Raw genomic sequence first — 25,723 nt, forward strand, 5'->3', positions numbered from 1 at the left:
GAGTGGAAGCTTCCTGAGGCCCTCACCAGAAACAGATGCTGGTGCCATGCTTCCTGTACAGCCTGCAGAACCGTGAGCCAAATGAACCTCTTTTCTTTGTAAATTACCCAGCCTCAGATATTCCTTTATAGCAACAAAAAACAGACTAACACACCTGCCTCAGATCCCCTCCCTGGCTCTGACCTCCCGGGAGATCTTCTAGGTTAGTTAAGTTATCTCCTCTGAGCAGGCCTTTTGACTTCTCCAGGCAGTTAGGCCACTGCTCTGAAGTCCTGTTACACCCTAGGGTTCTTTAACTTTCATCGCCCTGTCACTGTTATTGATTGTCTGTCTGTCCCGCTGAACTCCTGGCTCTCTGAGGGCAGGAGCCACACCTGTGCAGGCTGCTGCTCCATATCTCAACAGTGCCTGGCACAAAGCAGATGCTCCATCAATGTCTGATGGGTGAGTGAGTGATCCTCTTAAAGAATGAAGATCTAACTCAGACTGACGCTGTCACGATGGTAATCACAAAATGTCCACAGATTTATGCAGTTCTTCACAGTTTAAAAAGTGCTTTCTCCCAGCACTTTGGGAGGCCAAGGCGAGTGGATCACCTGAGGCCAGGAGTTCAAGACCAGCCTGACAAACATGGTGAAACCCCATCTCTACTAAATACAAAAAATTAGCCAGGCATGGTGGTGCACTCCTGTAGTCCCTGCTACTTGGGCAGCTGAGGCAGGAGACTCACTTGAACCCGGGAGGTGGAGGTTGCAGTGAGCCAAGATTGTGCCATTGCACTCCGGCATGGGCAAAAAGAGCCAAATTCCATCTCAAAAAAAAAAAAGGTGCTTTCACATATATTATTTTTATAACCCTTTAAAGTGTGTGTTTCTTATAGAAGCCTTACCTTTTTCAAATCTTTTATTCTTCCTAGTATATTTTTGCTTTGGAATTGGTATCAAGTCCCATCTCCCTATAATTTTTCATTTAAATAACTGACATTCATTTAGCCACTTTACCTAAGATCTCTTATTTAAAATTCAGAGAATGTCTTATGATCCCAGTTTTACACCTGAGAAAACTAAGGTCCCGTGGCTAGTGAAATAGAGGCCCCCCTGAGCCTGGGCTGTCTGCCTCCATGGTCTCAGTCTCCACAGTGAGCTACACTCACCTGTAGTCACTGGACATCTCCTGATGCATCCTTCCAAGTTCATGTTACCATTGGTAACCAGCCCACAGTCTAATTCCACCCTAGTCCTACTCACGCACCCACATGACAGGAGCATGGTAAACCAGAGACTTTCTAGATTTTCACTCTGTGCATTTCATCACTGGGCAAAATACATGTCATTTTAAATGTCCACATTTTCATCAGAACCAAAACTGACAAGAACGAATGGTTTGGTTGAAGTTGCTTTTGTCGAAGCATATGGAAATGATCAATTTCTTCCCCAAACAAAGTGGAAACATAGTTTGAATACAGAAATATAACCCAGATCATCCGAAGGGCAGCTTCCCAGGCCCCAAGTGGCCCTCAGACCACACCTTGACTGTTACTAGGTTAGTAATTTATTAATTATTATTATTATTATTTTGAGATGGAGTCTCACTCTGCCGCCTTGGCTGGAGTGCAGTGGCGTGATCTTGGCTCACTGCAACCTCTGCCTCCTAGGTTCAAGCAATTATCCTGCCTCAGCCTCCTGAGTAGCTGGGATTACAGGTGTGCCCCACCACTCCTGGCTAATTTTTTGTGTTTTTAGTAGAGACAGGGTTTCACCATGTTGGCCAGGCTGGTCTCGAACTCCTGACCTCAAGTGATCCACTTGCCTCAGCCTTGCAAAGTGCTGCAATTACAGGCGTGAGCCAACGTGCCCAGCCAGATTTAGTAATTTTTTAGATAGATAAGACATGGGCCAGAATTGAAGCCAAGTTCAGACAACCCAGGTGTGGATATCCCCCTTGGCTCTAATGTCAGTGGCTTTCACTGTGGGGAAGGGCATTTGTCCCTCCTGGGAGATACTGCAGGTGCTGCAGCACATTCGCCCCTTGACTGTGGGCTTGGCACAGGGAGAGGCTCTCCGGGGCTAACCCTGAAGCCATCCCATGCTTTCTCTTATTTAAATGTATAAATGTTGGGATAGGTGTAGTGCTCATACCTGTAATCTCAGCATTTTGGGAGGCTGAGGCGGGAGGATGGCTTGTGGCTGGGAATTTGAGACCAACCCTGGCAGCATAGCAAGACCTTGTCTCTACAAAAAAATGTTTAAAAATTAGCTGGGTGTAGTGGTTCACACCTGTAGTCCCAGCTACTCGGGAGGCTGAGATGGGAAGATTGCTTGAGCCCAGGAGTTTGAGGCTGCAGTGAGTTATGACTGCACCACTGCACTGCAGCCTGGATAATAGAGTAAGACTCTGTCTCAAATAAACAATAAATAAATAAAATAAATAAATAATACATGTAAACTTAATGTAATCTGACAAACAACAGTGGACTGAAATACCATCTCCAGGTGCTTGTCATCCTCAGGATGGGCTGGCATGAAAGACTTTCATTATGGGCAGGGCACGGTGGCTCACACCTGTAATCCCAGCACTTCGGGAGGCCGAGGCAGGCAGATCATTTGAGGTCAGGAGTTCGAGACCAGCTTGACCTACATAGTGAAACCCCCATCTCTACTAAAATACAAAAATTAGCTGGGCATGGCGGCAGGCACCTGTAATCCCAGCTACTCAGGAGGCTGACGCAGGAGAATCACTTGAACTCTGCAGGCGGAGGTTGCAGTGAGCTGAGATTGCACCACTGCACTCCAGCCTGAGCGACAGAGCGAGACTCCGTCTCAAAAAAAAAAAAAAAAAAAAAATTAATCATGGGGAAAATGGCACTGGTGTGACCTGAAGAGAGAAGAGCTTCAGCCAGTCTCCCACAGCAGCAGTGAATGGGATATTCCGCCTTCTCTACTGGGGAATTGCTCGAAAACAACAAGCAGAACAAGAAATAGAAACAGAACTGGGAGTCAGCTGTCCCCTGAAGCACGGTGGTGAGGAAGGAAGGGATGCCTAAAGAGAGACGAGAAGGTCCAAGGGGCCAGTCGTGAGGGCACAGCTGAGTCCTTCAGGCTGGGAGGCTCCCTCCCTGAGGAGCACACACATCCATCCCACGTCTGAGACAACGCCAACAAGTGTTGGGCCAGGGCTGGGCCCTTTGCTGAAATCTTGCGACCCAAAAAAGGCAGCACAGGACAGGGAAAGGTATGGACAAAGCCTGATTCCAGGACATGGTGGGAAAAAGTTTACAGGAGCTCACAGGCCCTGGTGAAAGGATTCCTGCTAGCCGGGAACGTAATTCAAGTCCTCCTGGAAGTATTAATAGCTGGCTCAGGAAGACCTCTCCTCATCCAAAGATGAGAAATAACCAAGAAAGAACCCACTTGGCAATTTGACGCTGGAAAATCTGGCCCCAGCTCCTCTGATATTGGCCATGACTCACTGTTCTGGCCACACGGTCCTCTGGTGGCCCTAGACGTGGCCCTGCCCCAGCCTTGCTCTCAACCTCTCAGGAAGTGAAATGATGCAGGGAGCATTTTGCACTCCCAGAAGGTTGTGGCCTAGAGCCAAGGGAAGGAAATCCACTCCTGTAAGAGGATTCTAAGATGCAAGGTGTGTTTCAACCCAACCCTGGAACCACCCACCTCTCAACTTATTGTTACATCAAATAAAGGCTAAGTTATTTTAATAGGGATTTTCAGTTCCTGGCAGCCAAAAGCATAATAATGAAAAGTTGTACAGAATGTGCCATTTTTGAAATATAAACAGATAAACTAACAAATAATGCAAACACATATGCTTATACATACATAAACTATACAACAATAAATAAGAAGCTAGGAGAAGTGTGGCTTTGTGGGAAGAAAACAGTGTTATGGGGATAAGGCGAATGTAGGCCCTTTTGTCCACTTTGGAGGATTGTTTTTTTTTTTTTTTTTTTTGAGACAGCGTCTTGTGTTTCCCAGGCTGGAGCATAGTGGCGTGATCATGGCTCACTGCAGCCTCTAACTCCTGGGTTTAAATGATCCTCCTACCTCAGCCTCCCAAGTAGCTGCGACTACAGGTGCGCCACCATGCCTTGCTGATTTGTTTTAATTTTTGTAGAGATGGGGGTCTCACTATGTTCCCGAGGTTGGTCTTGAATTCCTGGGCTCAAGTGATCCTCCCGCCTCAGCCTCCCAAAGTGCTGGGACTACAGGCGTGTGCCACAGTGCCAAGCACTGTTTTTCCTCTGGATATACTACCTAGTCAAAATAAGTATTTTTTTTTTTAATCAGGAGATTCTCATTGCAAATATTGCTGCTTTGCTTTCAGAGCTCCAGGCTATAGACAGGCTGACCTACCCTGGGCAAAATCCCAGCATCTCCATTTGTCTCCAGTCCTTGTCTTTTCAGCCTCTCCCATTTGCCCTCCATTTCTGCACATGGTCCTGACTGTCCCCTCCCCTGCCTGCTAGGTGGAGCACTCACCCCTGGGATCTGGCACAGAGACTCCGCCCCAGCTTCTCTGATATTGGCAGCAACTCCCAGTCCTCAGGGAGCTCAAGTCAAGGAGTTGCTTCCAGGACCTCTTGTTGGTGCTGGCCCATCTCCACCAGCTTTGCCCTAGACCTCTCCAGAAGCAAATCTGACCCTGGGTGTATTTTCCTCACTCAGAAGACTGTGGCCCCAAGTTGAGTAAGCACATGCCGAGTAATCCCAGAGGACGCCACAAAGCAGGACTGAGTGCAGCTAGGGGAGTGTGGACTGTGAATCTGAAATGAGCTGCTGATGGAAGGTTGACTCTCAGGAAATGAGAAGTTCTTTGCAAATCAGCTGGCAGCTCCTGAGGAGATTATCTTCTCCCAGAGTAGATGTTAGCTGAAGATACACTGACTACCAGGAGAAGACATGAACTTTTGGAGAGAAAAATAGTGCCCAGTACAGGCATTAAATACAAGGCTGCTCAGAGCAGAAGTTGGCCATTCTGTCCAAGATGACCAGGTTGCTCATAATTCCAACACAGACTCAAGACTTGTCTAGGTTGAGGGTGAAGAAATCCAGTGGCCTGTGGGCCTGAAGGATTACTCCAATCTTCCTGAAAAGTGGGGGCTTGGGGAGCTGGGAGTGCATTGTGGGGAGGGGAGGGGGCTTCTGAAGCCACAGACTAAAAGGAAGGCTAGTTCTTCCCCATGTGGGCTGGGAGACTCACATCTAAAATCTACTTCATAGTTTATATTCTAGGGTAGTAAATTTCTTTCTTCCCTTCTTTTTTTGGGGGGCGTGGTGATATGGGAAGAAAAAAGAAACCAATAACAAATGATCTGATGTTCTAATAATATTTAACAACCCTTGAATTAGGTGTCTGCACTGTATTGAAAGAAAATATTTGGCTATTGGATTAAAACCTAAAAACCCTTAGAATAACAATAAATAAAGTGCAGTTCTGACAACCCAAAACACAGTGAACGAGTGCCCCAGGAGAGGTCTGAGGGCTCGATCCAGAACTGCAAATGCAAGCCTGAAATCTCTTTGAAGTCTTATGCTTGGTCTTTGAAATTCATCCAGTTTTGCCTTCTACCCATGAATGTTTATTTTAATATGAAAATCATGTTTTTTCTCCTCTAAAAATCACTCAGTCAAACCCAGCGCTCTAGGAGGGTGTGGCAGGGGAACACATGGGCCACTTTCAGATGCCCAGGGATTTGAATCATCAGGTGTCCAAAATCGCCAGTCACATTAAGACAAAGGCTGGTTGGCGACTGGGCTGCAGTAGATGGCAAGGAAAGGGAGCACAGGTGCCAGGCTCTGGGTGATGGCCAGGGATGCACTACAGCATCTTTCATCAAAGAATGAGGAAAAATAATTCTACTGGGAGTCACACACACAGGAGCTCAAAGGACCTCTAATATCCTTGGCATCCTGGTTATACTATGCATTAGTTCAGGGAGGTTAGGCTGAGATAACAAAATAGGCCCAAATGTGCAGTAGCTCAACACCACAGAAATATAACATCTCACAGAGGGTTGGGTGGGCAACTCTACCCCATGTAGTCATACGAGAACCAAGATTGCGGCTGATGGTAGTCCTCTTTAACATGTAGCTTTCCCGAGGATTGCCACCTCAATCATCCAGAAGAGGAAACAAGCATGTCTGAGCATGCCTGCAAAGTTTTTTTTTTTTTTTTTTGGTGCTTTTTTTTTTTTTTTTTTGAGATGGAGTCTTGCTCTTTCACCAGGCTGGAGTGCAGTGGCGTGACCTCGGCTCACTGCAACCTCCACCTTCTGGGTTCAAGCAACTCGCCTGCCTCAGCCTCCCCAGTAGCTGGGACTACAGGCACCTGCCGTTATGCCAAGCTAATTTTTGTATTTTTAGTAGAGATGGGGCTTCACCATGTTGGCCAGGATGGTCTAGAGCTCTTGAGCTCGTGATCCACCTGCCTTGGCCTCCCAAAGTGCTGGGATTACAGGCATGAGCCACCGTGCCTGGCCTGCAAAGTTTTTATAGGCCAGACCTGGAAATGACAGACACACATGGCTGCTCACAGTCCATTCATAAGCACTCAGTCATATGATCATACTGAACTCCAGGTATAAACGCATACCCCTATTTCTCCAAGACAAAGAGAACAAGTTATTTTGTTAATTACTTTTTTCTTCTTTTCTCTTTCCTCCTTGTTCCTTGTTCCCCACTTCTCACTTAGTTCTTTAGAAATGCAATGAAAACCCTCAGCTTCCCTTCACCAGATGCTCCCTACATGATACTCCCAGATGATCTCACTACCTGCTTACTTAGAAGCTCCAGAGCCATGACTCTCTCTCACCAGGAGATCGCCTCAAGAGACAACACTCAATCTGCAACCTAAAGCATGTCCACGATGGAACTCGCTCCCACCTGGAGAGTATCTCCAGACAATGGCCACCTTACAACCTAGCTCTGCCCAGGATGGCACCAGCTGGACCACTCAGTAGATAAGGCGACACAGTGAGTCATGTAAACCTTGCACCTGATCGCTCCCTCCCCTGTGTGCTGCTCATGCCGGGTTCCTGTTTAAAAACCCTGCTTTCTGCCCACAAAGGGAAGTAGTACCCTTAAAGGCAGGAGCCGGTACATCTTCCCCTAAGCTAAGCCTTAGAATAAAGTCACTTTCTTTACACCAGACCTCACCCCTGTTCATTGGACTCTGCAAGCAGCAAGTGACTGAACCTGAATTTCAGTTACCCAAGGAAGTCTGGGAAAGGAGGTCTAGCTGTTTATTCAGGAAGGGAAACCTAGATCTTAAAGAGTGGCACTTTTTTTCACAGCACCTGAGGCCAGGAAATGACATGAAGTTGTGCACATTCATTTCGGGTAGATTAAATAATGAGATAGCTGCCACACTTGTCACCAGCACATTTCTGGGTAATCCTAGGCTCACCTCCATACTTTAATTATATAAAAGAGCCTCTGCCCCCAGTCAATGAGCTATTGGAAAATGTACTGCATCAGTTATTTATTTCTGGGCATCAGTTATTCCCAAAGCTTGATCTGATTCAGTTAATTCCAGGCTCTCTGTAATGAAATTAATAAAAATACTTGTCACTCTAAGGAACTGACTAGGTACATTGACTAAGAGGTCTGGAGATCTATATTTTTTTGCTTAAACTATCTCTTTATTCTTAAAACTGTCTTCCATTTCAAACTTTTAACTGCTTAATAAGCATTTCTCTACAGTTCAAGAAGTTTCCATGGCACTAATTCAAAATAGAATCTCACTCTGTCGCCCAGGCTGGAGTGCAGTAGTGCAACCTCGACTCACTGCAGCCTCTGCCTCCTGGGTTCAAGTGAATCTCTGGCCTCAGCCTCCTGAGAATCTGGGACTACAGGCGTGTGCCACCAAGCCCAGATAAGTTTCGTATTTTTAGTAGAGATGGGGTTTCACCATGTTGGCCAGGCTGGTCTCGAACTCCTCGCCTCAAGTGATCCACTTGCCTTGGCCTCCCAAAGTGCTGGGATTACAGGCGTGAGCCATCACGCCCGGCTGGCATATGATCTTTTTCACAGTAAGTTTGCCCTGCTAACTTCATTGGTTGATCTAGGACAAATGGGGTTTGTTGTTTTGCAAGCTCTAATGGTCATTATTTTCAATATACAAAACCAGCATAACATCTATAACAGATCTTCCTCCTAATTGAGACACTTTATACTCAAATTCAGAACCACTGTTTTTCTGGCTGCTTTTGACTAGAAGGTGAACATTCCAGATACAGTGTTGATGTTTGTCCCCTCCAAATGTCATGTTGAAATGTGACCTCAAATGTTGGTGGTGGGGCTTAGTGGGGAGTGTTTGCATCATGAGGAAGGATCCCTCATGAATGGCTTAGTGTCCTCCTCATGGTAATGAGTGAGTTCTCACTCTGTTAATTCACATGCTGGTGTCATGCTTATATAGCCTGCAGAACCACGAGCCAAATAAACCTCTTTTCTGTATAAATTACTCAGACTCTAGTGTTCCTTTATAACAAAGGAAAACAGAGTAACACAGTCCCCTGTGTTAGTCTGGTAACACCCTGGCTGCATCTCTCAGCCAGTATCCTACACAAGGCAGACTATATAAACTATTTAATAAAAACTCACCTTTCCAAGGCCAAGAGCCACCTTGAATCTGTACCATTTCCTCCAGGCCTTCTACTTCCAGAAGGTTGGGGCTCATTTCAAAGCCCTGGGGCTCAGACATGTCTGTCTGCCATTGCTTTATCTTGGCTCTTAGCAACTTGGTGGCACCACATCGAGTCTCTGTACAGTATGTCCTGAGCTGTGCCTTTGAACCTTTACCCAAGGCTACCACATTGCACAGCTCCAGCCAGAGCTGTGCTCTCTGTGCTACATGAAGACCCTCCATTCATTATAAGAATCCAGGAAGACCACATCTAAATTCAGGCTTTCAAGTCTTTGGGGAGAAGGCATAGATGGTTCTTGAAGCTCCAGTTCCATCCTACAGGAAACATTATGTCAGCTGCAATTGAACCAAAAGGCGGGAACTTCCATTTTTAATGAGATGGTTTGAAAACCAAACCATTACAAACATCTGGCAATATGGAATAATGTAGGATAAACATTATTTTAAATGCAGCTTAAAGAGTGAGCTGAATACCAGAGCAGTGAGCGAGTGAGCTGATACTGTGACTGCCCAGAAATCATCAGCCTCAGTATCCTTGGGGCTTGGGTTTTAGTATTCCTGCTAAGATAGAAGGCAGAGTTTTCATCTCATGCAAGTAAAGAAGACTCCCACAGCAAGTAGGAACACTTAAAGAACAACAATCTCAATAAGAGATTAGACTAGATAAATATCCATGTAATATCACAGTGGCATTATAAGAGAGCTTTTGTGTTACTTACTGCACTGGGAGTCAGAAAAAAAAGTCCTTCCTGGAAATTGATAACTGCACTTCATTCAAATTTGGGTTCAAATTCACACTATCAGCATGGTTCACGAAAAGCCAAGAAAATAATATGAACGTGGTTCCAGCCAATAAAAACCCCCAGGGCACTGAACTCAGGCTGCACAAGATTTTCACAGAGGATGAGCTCACAATCAAAACCTCTAAAATGCCTGAGGAAATAATCTACCATGATTAAGAACCAGCAGACATAATAAACAATAGTATTAGAACCCAAGGACTTCAGAAACTTGGATAATCTTATAAATTATAAACTAAGAGTATTTGACATGACTAATGTCAGAAAGGAAATCAAAACATAAGAAAATAATATAACATTGTCAAAAATGAAATCAGGTAAAAATAAGAAATAATCAAACAAAAATTAAAAAAATAAAAATAAAACTCCAGCCGGGCAGGGTAGTCCATGCCTGCAATCCCAGAACTTTAGGAAGTCAAGGTGGGAGGATCGCTTGAGGCCAGGAGTTCAAGACCAGCCTAAGCAACATAGCAAGTCTCCATCTCTAAAAAAATTTTTTTAATTAGCTAGCATAGTAGCATGCATCTGTCGTCACAGTTACTTGGGGATCTGAGGGAGAAGGATTGCTTAAGCTCAGGAGTTCAAGACTGCAGTGAGTGGCTGGGTGCAGTGGCTCATGCCTGTAATCCCAACACTTTGGGAGGCCAAGGCAGGTGGATCACTTGAGCTCACAAGTTTGAGACCAGCCTGGGCAATGTGGTGAAACCCCATCTCTACTAAAAATACAAAAAATAGCCAGGCATGGTGATGCACACCTGTAGTCCCAGCTACTCAGGAGGCTGAGGTGGGAGGTTGGCTTGAGCCCAGCAGGTGGAGGTTGCAGTGAGCCAAGATAGCACCGCTGTACTCCCGCCTGGACACTAGAACCAGACCTTGTATAAAAAAAAATAATAATAATAGTAAAAGAAAGAAAAAAGAAAAATGAAAGACTGCAGTGAGCTATGATTGTGTCACTCCAGCCTTGGTGACAAAGTAAGACTCTATCTCTAAAACAAAACAAAACAAAAACAAATTTACTAATTGAAATGAAAAACTCAGCAGCTAGGTTTCACCTGATTTAGACACAGCTGATTAGAGATCAGTGAACTGGAAAGTAAATTTGAAGAAATCATACAACATGCGGTACACAGATCAAAAAATGCAAAAACACTCAGAATATGTAAATCCATAGAGACATAAAGCAAATTTCTGGTTGTCAGGGTCTGGGGGGATGAGAGAATGGAGACCAATTGCTTAATGTGTATAAGGCTTTCTTTCAGAATGATGAAAATAGCTATTACTAGATAGAGGTGGTGGTTACATAACATTGTGACTGTACTAAATTTCACCGAATTTCACTTTTAAATGGTTAATTTTATGTGAATTTTTACATCAATAAAAATAGATTTTAAGAAAGAGATATTCAGATAAAATGAAAATATCCAAACACATGTAATAGAAGTTGCAGAAAGAGAATTAAGTGAATAAGGACAGCCAGTATTTATAGAGAGATAAATTTTCTGGAATTTATCAAAGACATGAATCTGTGGATTCAGGAAGTACAACACATTGTAAGAAAAATAAACAAGTTCACATCTGAATATACCAAGATAAAAATGCAAAACACGAGACAAAGAGAAGATCTTAAAAGCCACCAGAGACGGCATTCTTTAAGCTAATAGTAAATACATTCTAATAGCAGCAATAAAAACCAAAATGCAATGGGATAATATTATTGGAGTGCTGAAAGGATACAGCTCTTAATCTAGATTTCTACCATCATTGTTCAAGTGTGAGGGAAACTTAAAAATATTTTCAGGCTGGGCATGGTGGCTCACGCCTGTAATCCCAGCACTCTGGGAGGCCAAGGCGGCAGATCTCCTGAGCTCAGGAGTTCAAGATCGGCCTGGCCAACATGGCAAAACCCCATCTCTACTAAAAATACAAAAATTAGCCGGGTGTGGTGGCACACACCTGTAATCCCAGCTACTCAAGAGGCTGAGGCAGAAGAATCACTTGAACCCGGGAGACAGAGGTTGCAGTGAGCTGAGATCACACCACTGCACTCCAGCCTGGGTGACAGAGCAAAATTCCGTCTCAAAAATAAAAGAAAAAATATATATATTTTCAGACAAACCAAGACCGAGAGTATTTAGCCCATTAACTCTCACTGAATGAGCACTTAAAGGATTTCTTTAAATTCTTTTGATTTCTTTAAATGTTGGAAGAAACAACCCAGAAGAAACAAACAAGATGTAAAAGCAATGGTAAGCAATGAAACTGGTAAGCATTCAGAAAAATCTAAACAAGGAACAGCTATACAACAATGATAACAGTGTTTAGGAATGAGGTACAAAAGTGAAATAAAATACTAGATAACAATGACATGTTTGATCGAGGAGAGTTGGAGGGATAGGGAGTTAAACATTCCAAGAACTGTGTACTGTGCAAGAGGAAGGCAGAAAGAAAACTGAGTAAAGTCGGTGACTCCCCCTGTAATCCCAGCACTTCAGGAGGCTGAGGTGGTGGATCACTTGAGGTCAGGAGTTCGAGACCAGCCTAACCAACATGGCGAAACCCCATCTCTACTAAAAATACAAAAATTAGCCGGGTGTCATGGCACACACCTGTAATCCCCATTACTCAAGAGGCTGAGGCATGGGAATCGCTTCACCCCCGGGGAGGTGGAGGTTGCAGTGAGCTGAGATTGTGCCACTGCACTCCAGCCTGGGCAACAGAGCGAGACTCTGTCTCAAAAAAAAAAAAAAAAAAGAACAACAAGTAAAGAATTTGTTAATTCAGGAACAAAGTTAAAAATTGAAAAGTAGCCACAGAAGAATAGAACTAGATTAATAGAATATATACCTTCCCAAGAAGCAGTCAAATAAGTCAGAAAAGGGCAAAGAAAACATAATCATTCCAGTAGAAAGCAGAAAAGAACAAAATAAGAAAAAAAGAAAATGTACATATATAGTAAACAGAAAACACAAAATAATATGGTAGAAATAAAGTGTTTAAATTACAATAAATGTGGGTTATATAAAATATACACTGAATTATAACAATATATAAAACATAAATAGATTAAACTTATGTGTTCAATTTAATTCAATTCATGGTAAAGGAGGCAACCCACAAAAGATTTAATACAACTGATTATAAACATATGAAGATAATTCTCTTCTAATTAAAGAAAAAATGAATTCACATACAGATTTTTAAATAACAATCTTTAGTGCTGAAGGAAGTACATTGGCATCTTTTCAATGTTGACTGTAAAGAGAAATGGTGCAAATTTTCCAGAGCACAGTTTGCAAAATGGACCAAAACTTTTAAATATGCACACCCAGCAATTATACTTGGAGGAAATACTCAGATATGTGTGCAGAAATTTGTCTACAAGGATGTTCTAATGAATTATTTATAGTATCAAAAACCTGAGACCTGAATATCCCACAATTAAGAGAGTTGTTAAATTACTCCTCATGCTATTGCTCATATTACTAATATTAGTGGTAAATGATAATATTTATTAAGAGTTCACTATGGCCGGGCGCGGTGGCTCACGCCTGTAATCCCAGCACTTTGGGAGGCAGAGGCGGGCGGATCACGAGGTCAGGAGATCGAGACCATCCTGGCTAACACAGTGAAACCCCGTCTCTACTAAAAATACAAAAAATTAGCCGGGCGTGGTGGCGGGCGCCTGTAGTCCCAGCTACTCGGGAGGCTGAGGCAGGAGAATGGCCTGAACCCGGGAGGCGGGGCTTGCAGTGAGCCGAGATTGTGCCACTGCACTCCAGCCTGGGCGACAGAGCGAGACTCCGTATCAAAAAAAAAAAAAAAAAAGAGTTCACTATGTGCCAGGTGATGTTCTAAACACTTTACTGATTAACATATTTTAATCTCCATTACAACAATGTGAGATAGATATTATCTTTCTCATTTTAGAGATAAGGAAACTCATTAAGTAAATAATGGGACTAACAATTTTAAATTAAAAAAGAGAAAGAAAAGAAAACTAAAAGTACACAGAAATTAGTAATTTGCCTGAAGTCACCTAACGATCAAATAGAAGAGCCAAGAGCCACCATTTGATCTGATGGAGTTAGTCTCCAGAACCACATGTCACATGCATTGGTTAGGTTATGGAGGCATAAAACACATGTTCTAGGAAACACTGCTTTAATAACACTAACCATGTGAAACAATATGTATCATAAATCCTAATATTGTAAAAACACACATGTATGCTCGTATAAAAGTCATATTTATACACAGGCATATTTAGGCACAAGCACGAAAGCGTCATACACTAAAATATGAATGATCTCTGCCCTGGGTACCGGGATTATGAGTAACTTTCTCCTTTGTGCTTTAGTTTTTATTTCCACAAGGAACACACATTACTCCTGAGATTCGAAACAAATAACACACAATTTCAAAAGTAAAGAATCGATGTAGCTGGATGGGGGTGGGTGGGGGTGGAAGTCAAGGTCAGAAGGAAGGAGATGGTCTTGGCAGGGAATGCGGAGAGGTTGGTCAAAGGGTACAAAATTTCAGTTAGACTGAATGAAAGAGTTCTGGAGATCTATTGTACAGCATGAAGCCTAGAGTTAATAATAATGTAGCTAACGTATCCTATACTTGAAAATTACTGAGAGTAGATCTTTAATGTTCTCGTCACACAAAAAAAGTGCCTTATAAAGGCCATATGCAGTGGCTCATGCCTATAATCCCAGCACTTTGGGGGGCCAAGCAGGGAGGATCACTTGAGCCCAGGAGTTCAAGACCAGCCTGGGCAACATAGTGAAACACCACCTCTTCAAAAATTAAAAAAATTAGCTTCGCATGCTGGTGCATACCTGTGGTCCCAGCTGCTCTGGAGGCTGAGGTGGGAAGATCACTTGAGCCCAGAAGGTCAAGGCTGCAGTGAGCCATGATCGTGCCACTGCACTCCAGCGTGAGTGACAGAGGAAGACCATGCCTCAAAAGTAAAAATAAAAAATAAATTATTTTTTTAAATGATAAATATGTTAGGGAATGGATAAGTACATTAGCTGAATTTAGTCATTTTACAATGTATGTGTAGTTCAAAACATCATATTGTGTACTGTAACATATACATTTTTTATTTGTCAGTTTTACCTTAATAAAGCTGGAAGAATTAATTAATTAATTTAATTTTTTAATTTATTTTTGAGACAGGATCTCACTCCCATCACCCAGGATGGAGTGCAGTGGCATAATCACGGCTCACTGCAGCCTCCACTTCTGTAGCTCAGGTGATCCTCTTCCCTTGGCCACCTGAGTAGCTGGGACTATAGGTGTAGGCCACCGTGCCTGGCTAATTTTTTGTATTTTTGGTAAGTAGAAATGGGGTTTCTCCATGTTGCCCAGGCTGTTCTCAACCTCCTGGGCTCAAGCGATCCTCCCACCTCAGCCTCCCAAAGTGCCGGAATTACAGACATGAGCCATCGCACCTGGCCTAATTAATTTATTATTTTTAAAAAAAGAAGAAGAAAGAAGATGATCATCCCCTGGCCCAGCAGGAAGCTTCTTTGTTTCTGGGGCTTCCTGGTCTAACGCCACATTTCCCCAGCACCCAAGCCAGCCAGGTTCTTTTACGCAAGCCCCACGTCTCCAGCTGTGTCTCTTGGCAGCTATCTGAGCCGCCCTGGGTCAGCTGCTTACCCTTTGTTTTCTGAGTCCAGCCCAAGAAGACACTCAATAACCTGTAGAGATGCATAGGTGTTTCCTTTATGTCATCTCAGGAAATGGGCCCAGGTGTACAGTTCATAGTGGGAGACAAAACTAATTCATTAAATTCATTCTACATATGTTTACTGAGCACCTAGACATGTGACAAACGCCATGCTTTTAGGTCATGCAACCTTGAATTCAAGGACATTCACTTAAAAATTTAATCAGCCTCTTCCACTATACTGTTCTGGTGCTTTTTGTTGTGGCGGTGGTTGTTAAACAAAGATCACAACAAGAACGTTGCCTTTGACATAGATATAAACCATAAACGCCTCCTCTGGCAAGATTACAAAAATTCTGCCTCCGAGAATAAGGCTTCCCTGGTTCATAAATAAGTTCATGCATGCTAACAAAGGCCCCAGGAATTATTCTACTGCAACTAATTCAGATCCTTCATTGAGTTCCTCAGTGTTTAATCAAGGCTGTGCCCATCCCTACCCATTACCGAAATAAAATAAAGTCTGTGCCACATAGGAAATGTGAACCTACAATATTACTTTTCTAGTCTCACATTTTAATTGGAAAATTGGTAGTCCCATTTGAATGAAATCATCCTGCATAACAGATTTAGAAAATGATTCCTGCTGAAAGAACATTTTTCATCTCAATTTGCCTAAGTCTGAACCACAGACTGACTAGGATGATAGCCCTTTTAGGTTTGACTTCACCCTCAGGAAATACCTTCAGCTTTTTGGGAGGGAAACCTGGGGGGATTTTTTCAGCGAGATCACTGTTTTAAAAAATACCTTCCTCACTTCTGTAGAACCTTGGCTTCTCAGCACCTCTTACAAAAGCACTATGTAGATCAACAGGTCAGAACACTTTGCAATTGTAGTGCCTCTTGATTTAAAATGCTGCTCTTGGGCCAGGTGCAGTGGCTCACACCTGTAACTCAGGAGGCTGAGTGTGGAGGATCACTTGAGGCCAGAAGTTGGAGCTCAGCCTGGGCAGTATAGTGAGACCCCGTCTCTAAACAGTAAAAAATAAAATGCTGCTCTTTAAATTGATGTTAGCTTTTTATCTGTTACGACTTCTGTTACTTTTTTCATTGTTGAGATGCTAAGGGGACCTCACTCAGCGGGAAAACATTTTACCAAGAAAAAAATCAGTCTAAGGAAATGCAAATGAAACTATTTATTTGTTCTCGAGACAGGGCCTTGTTCTGTCACCCAGGGTGGAATACAGTGGCACGAACTCAGCTCACTGCAACCTCTGCCTCCTGGGCTCAAGCAATCCTCCCACCTCAGCCTCCTGAGTACCTGGGACTACAGGTGCACACACTACACCCCAGCTAATTCTATTTTTCGTAGAGATGAGATCTCCCTATGTTGCCCAGGCTGGTCTTGAACTCCTGGCCTCAAGTGATCCTCCCACCTCAGCCTCCCAAAGTGCTGAGATTACAGATGTGAGCCACCACCCTCAGCCTAATTTATTATTTTAAAAAAAAAAGAAGAAGAAGACTGGGCGTGGTGTTTCACGCCTATAATCCCAGCACTTTGGGAAGCCAAGGCAGGTGGATCACCTGAGGTCAGGAGTTCGGGACCAGCCTGTCTAACATGGTGAAACCTCATCTCTACTAAAAGTACAGAAATTAACCCAGTGTGGTGGTGGGCACCTGTAGTCCCAGCTACTTGGGAGGCTGAGATAGGAGAATCACTTGAATCTGGGAGACAGAGGTTGCAGTGAGCCAAGATCATGCCACTGCACTCCAGCCTGGGTGACAGAGCAAGACTCCATCTCAAAAAAAAAAAAAAAGAAAAGAAGAAGAAGGAAGAAGGAGAAGGAGAAGGAGAAGAAGAAGGAGAAGGAGAGAAAGAAAAGAAAGAAAGAAGGAAGGAAAGAAAGAAAGAAAGAAAAAAAAAGAAAGAAAAGAAAAAGAAAGAAAGAAAGAAAGAAAGAAGGAAGGAAGGAAGAAAGGAAAGGAAGGAAGAGAAAGAAAGAAAGAAAGAAAGAAAGAAAGAAAGAAAGAAAGAAAGAAAGAAAGAAAGAAAGAAAGAAAAGAAAGAAAGAAAGAAAGAAAGAAAGAAAGAGAAAGAAAGAAAAGATGATCATCCCAAGGCCCAGTAGGAAGCTTCTTTGTTTCTGGGGTGTCCTGGTCTAATACCACATTTCCCCAGCACCCAAGCCAGAAGATGTATTGTGGTCCATCCCTAGAAGGGAGATTTTCCAGAGGTTTTCAGAAGCACTGCAGAGTACATTTGACTAAAACTACCTATGCACTGATCCCGGTCCCAGAGTGGTAATCCGTTATATAGTGAAGCTGTAGGGAAAGGAACAATTACCTTGACTCCTCAAAAATACATAGTTGATAAGCCGCAAGCTGATGATGACATAGTTCTAAGCTCTCCCACATTAACCAATGGACCCACAGGCATTGGAGAAAAAAATAAACAAACAAACCACTGAGCTCCCTCTGCAGGTCCCTGAGAGTAATAACTGGCCACCTTTTCCATGCTTGAGTTCCTTGAAAAAATAGAAGACGGTAGTCAGCAGAAACTACAATTACTTTAAAATAAAAAGAAATGTGCTGAAACCAAAAAAGAAAAAAAAACCCAACAACTTTCTGTTGTGCATTTTATAGTAGCAGAGCAAAATGCAATATTTTAAACAAGTATGTAAAATAGAAACTGTCCTGGTAATTTCAGTTTCATGAAAAAATTCAGCAGAGAGTGAATAAAATAGCATTACCAATTAAAGTATAAATCCAGGCTACAAGTTATGGTTTCCAGCTCCAATGGAGAGAAGCCTCCCTCACATTTCGAAGCTGCTCTCATGAAAAAGGAATTGGTCAAAGATGACAGAAGCACATAGAAATCTATTTCTCCCCCTTGCACCTGTGAATTTCAGTCTGCTCCTTGATAATACTGCGCCATTCTCCTCATGACTAAAACGAGAATGGGCTAGATCATATTTTGAGGTTCCTTTAAGCTCTGAGAAGGAACAAACATGTGAGAGCCATCACAGGTATTTGTCACCAAAGTGTATGTTAAAGAGAGGATGGTTTCTATCTCCAAGTTGGTGTAGCGGGTATAATCGGAAGACCTAGGGTCAAGTTCCATCTCTGCCATAACTCATGGTGAGATTTTGAGTGAGTCATTCTCTCAGTGTGAGTCTACTCATCTGTAAAAATAAGAATACTGGGGCCAGGCACGGTGGCTCACGCCTGTAATCTCAGCACTTTCGGAGGCCGAGGTGGGCGGATCACCTGAGGTCAGGAGCTCGAGACCAGCCTGGCCAACATGGTGAAACCCCGTCTCTACTAAAATACAAAAATTAGCCAGACATGATGGCAGGTGCCTGTCGTCCCAGCTACTCAGGAGGCTGAGGCAGGAGAATCCCTTTAATCCAGGAGGTGGAGGTTGCAGTGAGCCGAGACCGTGCCACTGCATTCCAGCCTGGGTGACAGAGCAAGACCCTGTCTGAAAAAGAGAAAGAATACTGAAAACAGACAGTCAGCATTTTGGGAAGCCCAGGTGGGAGGATGAGCTCAGCCTGGGCAACATAGTAAGACCCCCATCTCTTAAAAAAAAAAAAAAAAAAAAAAAAAAAAACAGTAGATGAGTAAACATAATGAAAAAAATAACTCTATAGTAGCAATTAAAAAAGATAAACAATCTAAGAACAAACCTAACAGGAAATGGGCATAATTTATATGAAGAAAACTTTAAACACACTACTGAGAGAAACAAAAAAAATGTAAACAAATGGGAGGGTACATCACGTTTGCAGGAAGACAAAACATCACGTAGATGTTAATTCTTTCTAAATTCATCTATTAATTTAATACAATCCCAATAAAAATACCAACCAGGTTTTGTTGGAACTTGGCAAACAGATTCTAAAGTTCATATTAAAAAGTAAACAAAGAGCAACCAACCTGGCCAACATGGTGAAATCCCGTCTCTACTAAAAACATAAAAATTAGCCAGGCATGGTGGTGTGCACCTGTAGTCCCAGCTACTCAGGAGGCTGAGGCAGAAGAATCGCTTGAGTCCATAAGGCAAAGGTCACAGTGACCCACTGCACTCCAGCCTGGGTGACAGAGCAAAAACTCCATTTCAAAACAACAACAACAGCAAAAAAAAAAAAAAAAAAAAAAAGCAAGGGGGCTTCTGAAAATAAGAGTGATAAGCCATTTCAGATATTAAAACATAAAGCTGTGAAGTTAAAACTGTATAATATATTGGCACATGAATAGACAAATCAATACAAAAAAACAGACCCCAATACAAATTGACATTTACTATATATTAAAGGTAGGATTTAAATTCCTGAGAAAAAAATGGATTATTTAATAAATGGTGGTGGGACAAATGGGTAGCCACCTAGAAAAAAATAAATTAGATACTATTCAAGTATTATATTAGGATAAATTCCAGATACATTTTTGTTTGTTTGTTTTTGGAGACAGAGTCTTCCTCTCTCGCCCAGGCTGGAAGCCATCTTGGCTTACTGCAACATCCGCCTCCTGGGTTCAAGTAATTCTCCTGCCTCAACTTCCTGAATAGCTGGGATTACAGGTGTGCAATACCACGCCCAGCTAATTTTTGTATTTTTAGTAGAGACGGGTTTTCATCATATTGGCCAGGCTGGTCTTGAACTCCTGGCCTCAAGTGATGTGCCTGCCTCGGCCTCTCAAAGTGCTGGGATTATGGGTGTGACCCACCAGTGCCTGGCCCAAATTCCAGATACTGTAAAGTCTTAAATGCAAGCAATAAAATCACAAAGTATTAGAAGAAACAATGAGATAATTTTAAAATAATCCTGAAATGGGGAAGCCTTTCTTACCTCTAAGCAAAAAAAAAAAAAAAAAAAAAAGATATATTTTATCATATAAAAATTAAAAATATTTACATAGCAAAAGCTACAATACCAAAGTCAAAAGACAAATGGCAAATGAGGGGCACATTGTAGTCAAGGAACTAATCTCCCTAATATAGAAATAATTATCATAAAACAATATAAAAGATAATTAAAAGTTTTATAAAAGCTACAGTTAACAGAATAGAAAATTCAAATGAGCCTAAAACTGTAAAAGATACTCAACCTAACTTATGAGAAAATAAATGCAGAGTAAAACAATGACACCAGTTTTTACTTATATTAGAAAAAAAAATTGATGCTACTCTCTTGGTGAGGGTTTAAAGTAATAGGCACCCTCGGCCAGGCACAGTGGCTCATGCCTGCAATCTGAGCACTTTGGGAGGCTGAGGCAAGAGGATCACTTGAGGTCAGGAGTTCGAGACCAGCCTGGCCAACATGGTGAAACCCCGTCTCTACTAAAAATAATAATAATTTTAAAAATAGCCAGTGTGTAGTGACGCACGCCTGTAATCCCAGCTACCTGGGAAGCTGAGGGGGGAGAATCACTTGAACCTGGGAGGCAGAGGTTGCAGTGAGCCAAAATTTTGCCACTGCACTCTGGCTTGGGTGATAGAGTGACTCTGTCTCAAAAAAATAATAAAATAAAATAAAAATTAAAAATAAAGTAATAGGCGCTCTCATACATTGCTGAGAAGGCAGATTGGAAGTACTCTCAAAATTACAAATGCACAAACCCTTTGGCCCAGGAAGTCTATTTCTAGGAATTTATCCCACACATACATTAATACATAATCCATTAATACATAAAACAAGTAACAATGATACAATATATTATTTGCAGCATTGTTTACGATTGCAAAAAAAACTAGAAACAAATTTCTGACAGTAGGAGGCTGGTTAAATAAATGATAATTTATCCATTCAAAGGCAATGTTTGCAGCTCTAAAAATGGATGAGGAAACACTTAATATCTGATCTAGAATAATTACCATGATACAATGACAAATGGACGAGAGAGACAAAACAATGGGGAAAAAATATGTCTTTGCAGAAGCATGAAAGATGTCTAGGAAGATATGAAAGAAGCTTATAAAAATGAGTGCCAGTGTCGAGAACACCTGGGTGGCATGAGACAGGATGAGAGAAAGACCTTTCACTGTGTTTTCACTGTATATCCTTTTGTAAATTTTGAATTTTGAACTAAGTGAAAGTTTTACCTCCAAAGAATAAAATTATAGGCTGGGCACAGTGGCTCACACCTGTAATCCCAGTTACTCAGGAGGTTGAGGCAGGAGAATTGCTTGAACCCAGGAGATGGAAGTTGCAGTAAGCCAAGATGATGCCATTTCATTCCAGCGTGGGTAACAGAGTGAGACTCTGTCTCAAAATAAATAAGTAAATAAATACAAATAAAGAATGAAATTATATTTAGCCCTGCTCCCTGATTTCAGGGGAAGTGCTAAAGGTCATAATCTATATAAAGTACATGGTCTATGCACAGGAGGTGCTGGACAAATGGTTATTAAGCCATGAATAAGCATCACCCTGTGGAGCGAGGGCTCTGTCTCTTGTCACAGCAGCAGTGTCAATGCCTCTGGTTCATTCTCCCCCAGGAAGAGACCCCTCAGGCACTCAGTCAGGCCACTGGCTGGCTTTCCTTTTCATTCTTTTGATCTGTTTGAATCCTATATGAAACTCATTTTAGGCTCAAATCTAACTCCCCGTTATAATTTTATTAAAAAGATGGAAAATTGTCGAGGCTCGGTGGCTCATTCCTATAATCCCAGCACTTTGGGAGGCCAAGGGAGTAGGGTCACTTGAGCTCAGGAGTTCAAGATCAGCCTGGGCAACATAGGGAGACCTCAACTCTAAAAAAATTTAAAAAATCAGCCAGGCATGGTGGCAAGAGCCTGTGGTCCCAGATACCTAGGAGGCTGAGGTCGGGGGATCACATGGGCCTGGGACATCAAGGCTGTAGTGAGCCGTAATTGGGCCACCGCACCACTGCACTCCAGCCTGGGGGACAGAGCAAGATCCTGTCTCTTGCTTCAAGAAAGTCTCATGAAGTTGTGCTAAAAAGACTGAAGAGGGAAGTTGCCTTTGAGAGACTTTCTATAAGGCCTGGAAAACAAAAACAAACAAACAAAAATAGATTAACCCAGACTCTGAGAGACTGGAGAAAGTGCAAACAGAATTCGTGCTGCGTGTGCATAGACTTGTTTACTGGACAAATGAAGGCAGCACTGTTTCCCTAGCTGGGGCCTCTGAGCTTCAAATCACCAGAGGCATGCCATCTTTTTAGTCAGCTATAAGTGAGGCAGGAATTAACGAGATTGATTAGAGGACAAGTGAGCCCCACCACATTCTAGACCAGGATCCCTGCAGACTGGCTTGGGTCTGTGAAGTCTGTATTATTGGCCTGTGACAAGATAAATGCAGAAATTCAAAGTAAGAGTATAGGATATAATGTCTATTGAATCTGACATTTAAAAATCAAGCTTGCATTTTACATTTCAATTTTATTTATTTATTTTGAGATGCAGTCTAGCTCTGTCACCCAGGCTGGAGTGTGGTGGTGCAATCTTGGCTCACTGCAACATCCACCTCCCAGGTTCAAGTGGTTCTCCTGCCTCAGCCTCCCCAGTAGCTGGGATTACAGGTGTCCACCACCACGCTCGGCCAATTTTTTTGTATTTTTAGTAAAGATGGGGTTTCACCATGTTGGCCAGGCTGGTCTCAAACTCCTGAGCTCAAGTGATCCGCCCGCCATGGCCTCCCAAAGTGCTGGGATTACAGGTGTGAGCCACCACGCCCGGCCCTTGATTTCATTTTTTCCAGTAATTCTTTTTTATTTCCACTTTACAAAAGTATCAGTCCAAAACAAACTTGAAGTCTCCTTTAAAAAGCAACAGAAACACTAATTCTTCACTAGAGATAGTTTGAGATGCACTGTTCTAAACCATATTTTCATCTATGCAGAATGTGAAGTTCCACTAGATCTGTGGTGGTCAATGTGGTAGCCAGTAACCACATATGGCTATTAACAGTTGAAATGTGCCTGGTCTAAATTGGTATGTGATATAAGGCAAAATATGCACCAGATTTCAAAGACTTAGTGAAAAAAATGTCCAATATCTCAAACTTGTATAATGATTATATGTTGAAATGATGATATGTTGGACATATTGGGTTAAATAAAATATATGATGAAACTTCAGTTTTACAAGATGAAAAGAGCTCTGGAGATGGATGGTGGTGATGGTTGGCCACCATGATGAATATATTTAATACCACTGAGCTGAACACTTCAAAATGGTTAAGATGGTACATTTTATGTTAGGTGTATTTTCCTGCCATAAAAATTAATTTAAAAATTAATTTCATGCATTTCTTTTTACTTTTTAATGTGGGTACTAAAAAATTCAAATAGCATATGTGATCTGTATTTATGGCCCACATCATATTTCTATTAGATAGTGCCAAGAGTCGCTCTAGATTTTTCTCTTGCTACCTTTGAAGCAGTTTTCTAGTGCCCAGTCTCACCACTACCTATGCAGTTCAAACATCACCTCTTCAGTAAAGTCTTTGATGAACCATGAAGGAGCTCCCAACTTCCCCTCCTCCTTCAACTGTGCTCCTATAGTACCTGGTACAAAACTTCATTTATATGTGTGTGTGATATGTGTGTGTGTGCATGTGTGTGTGTGCATAGTATGTACTATTATATCAGAAAGTAAGCTCTTCAGGGGTATATTCAGTGTCCCTACATCCCCAACACTCAGCATTGTACATATGTGCTCAGCTTAGCCTTATCATACGCACTCAATAAATGTTGTTGAGTACGTAGATGAGGAAGTAATCCTAGCTTCCGATATCCAGCCAAAGAGCTCCTTGCTCCTCTTTACTTTGAACTTGGAGACCTGAGAGTTGAATGTTAATTTCAATTTCTAGGTAAGAGAGAGGGATTTGAATATCTGCCGGCTGACGGCATTATTTAACAGTGATATGGTTTGGCTCTCTGTCCCCACCCAAATATCATGTGGAATTGTAATCTTCAGTGTTGGAGGAGGGGCCCAGTAGGAGGTGATTGAATCATGGGGGTGGACTTCCCACTTGCTGTTCTCGTGATAAGAGTTCTCACTAGATCTGGTTGTTTGAAAGTGTGTTGCACTTCCTCCTTCACTTTCTCCTTCTTGCTGGCCATGATAAGCCACCCTTGCTTCCCCTTCACCTTCCACCATGATTGCAAGTTGCCTGAGGGCCCCCCCAGAGGCAGAAGCCTGTACAGCCTGCAGAACTGTGAGCCGACTAAACCTCTCTTTTAAATTAATTACCCAGTCTCAGGTATGTCTTTATAGCATTGTGAGAATGGACTAATACAAACAGGTAGCTTAACATTTTTTATTACTGAACAAATATCTAGAGTACTATCATAGCCATTGGGAAAAGCCATTGGAAAATGAGTGGTAAATAAATCAGGAAAAGTCCCAGCATCTAAGACACACACATCCCACAGGAGGGTGGGGAGATGGAAAATCAAACAAATAATGATTAAAAAAGAAATTATGAAGTAATGGACAGAGAATGAAAATAAGATGGGGATGGGCATGATGCCTCACACTGTAATGCCAATACTTTGGGAGGCTGAGGCGGGAGGATCTCTTGAGTCCAGGAGTTTGAGATGAGCCTGGGCAACCTGGCGAGACCCTGGAAAGAAAGAAGGAAAGAAGGAAAGAAAGAAAGAAAGAAGGAAAGAAAGAAAGGAGGAAAGAAAGAAAGAAAGAAAGAAAGAAAGAAAGAAAGAGAAAGAAAAAGGAAGAGAGAGAGAGAGAAAGAAAAAGAAAGAAAGAAAGAAAGAAAGAAAGAAAGAAAGAAAGAAAGAAAGAAAGGAAAAGAAAGAAAAGAAAGGAAGGAAGGAAGAAGAGAAGAGAAAAGAAAGAAGGAAGGAAGGCAGGTAGGCAGGAAGGGAAAGAAAGGAGGGAGGGTGGCGGGAGGGAGGAAGGAAGGAAGGAAAGAAGGAAGGAAGGAAGGAAAAGAAAAGAAGACGATGATGATACAAGGAAAACACTGACTACCTGAGATTCAAGTCAGGAAGGCCTACGGAGGTAATATTTAAACTGAAAAGTGACAATAGGAGGTAGGTCGACAAAAATGGAGATAAATATATTAGGCAGAGGGAACAGTTAGTGCAGGTTTCCTCAAGTACTAGCAAAATGGTAAACTTAGAAAGCTTGAAAGCCCCTCCCAACTGAAACAACAAAAATCTTGGTAAAATATTTTAAGAATCCTTTTAAATGATTTGCTGACTGGCATAAATGAAAATACTCATCAGAAGTCGAAACTAGCATGAACAGGCTTTTTTATCCTAAAGGTTTCTGCTGAGCCTTAGAGACCTTAACTTCTGCTTCAAGGACCACATGGGCTTGGGGACAGGAGGTGTGACAGTTGCTTTTTTTTTTTTTTTTTGAGATCTCAATTTGTTGCCCAGGCTGGAGTACATTGGCGCGATCTTGGTTCACTACAACCTCCGCCTCCGGGGTTCAATCGACTCTCCTGCCTCAGCCTCCCGAGAAGCTGGGATTACAGAAGCACGCCACCACACCTGGCAAATTTTTGTATTTTTAGTAGAGACGGGGTTTCACAATTTTGGCCCAGCTGGTCTCAAACTCCCGACCTCAAGTGATCCGCCCACCTCA

At 42.3% G+C, this 25,723-nt stretch overlaps 1 long non-coding RNA gene across 1 annotated transcript in view; it reads left to right on the top strand.

Annotated features, from left to right (window-relative positions):
• LOC129044912 (uncharacterized) overlaps nt 1-25,723 on the top strand; it is a 73,829-nt gene that overhangs the window by 12,279 nt on the left and 35,827 nt on the right. Inside the window, exon 3 of the long non-coding RNA XR_008504849.2 lies at nt 6,709-6,989. This is a non-coding gene — a long non-coding RNA (uncharacterized LOC129044912). The remainder of the gene's footprint in view (nt 1-6,708; nt 6,990-25,723) is intronic.

Source organism: Pongo pygmaeus, chromosome 8, assembly GCF_028885625.2.
Source record: "Pongo pygmaeus isolate AG05252 chromosome 8, NHGRI_mPonPyg2-v2.0_pri, whole genome shotgun sequence".
In the NCBI taxonomy this organism is placed as follows: domain Eukaryota; kingdom Metazoa; phylum Chordata; class Mammalia; order Primates; family Hominidae; genus Pongo; species Pongo pygmaeus.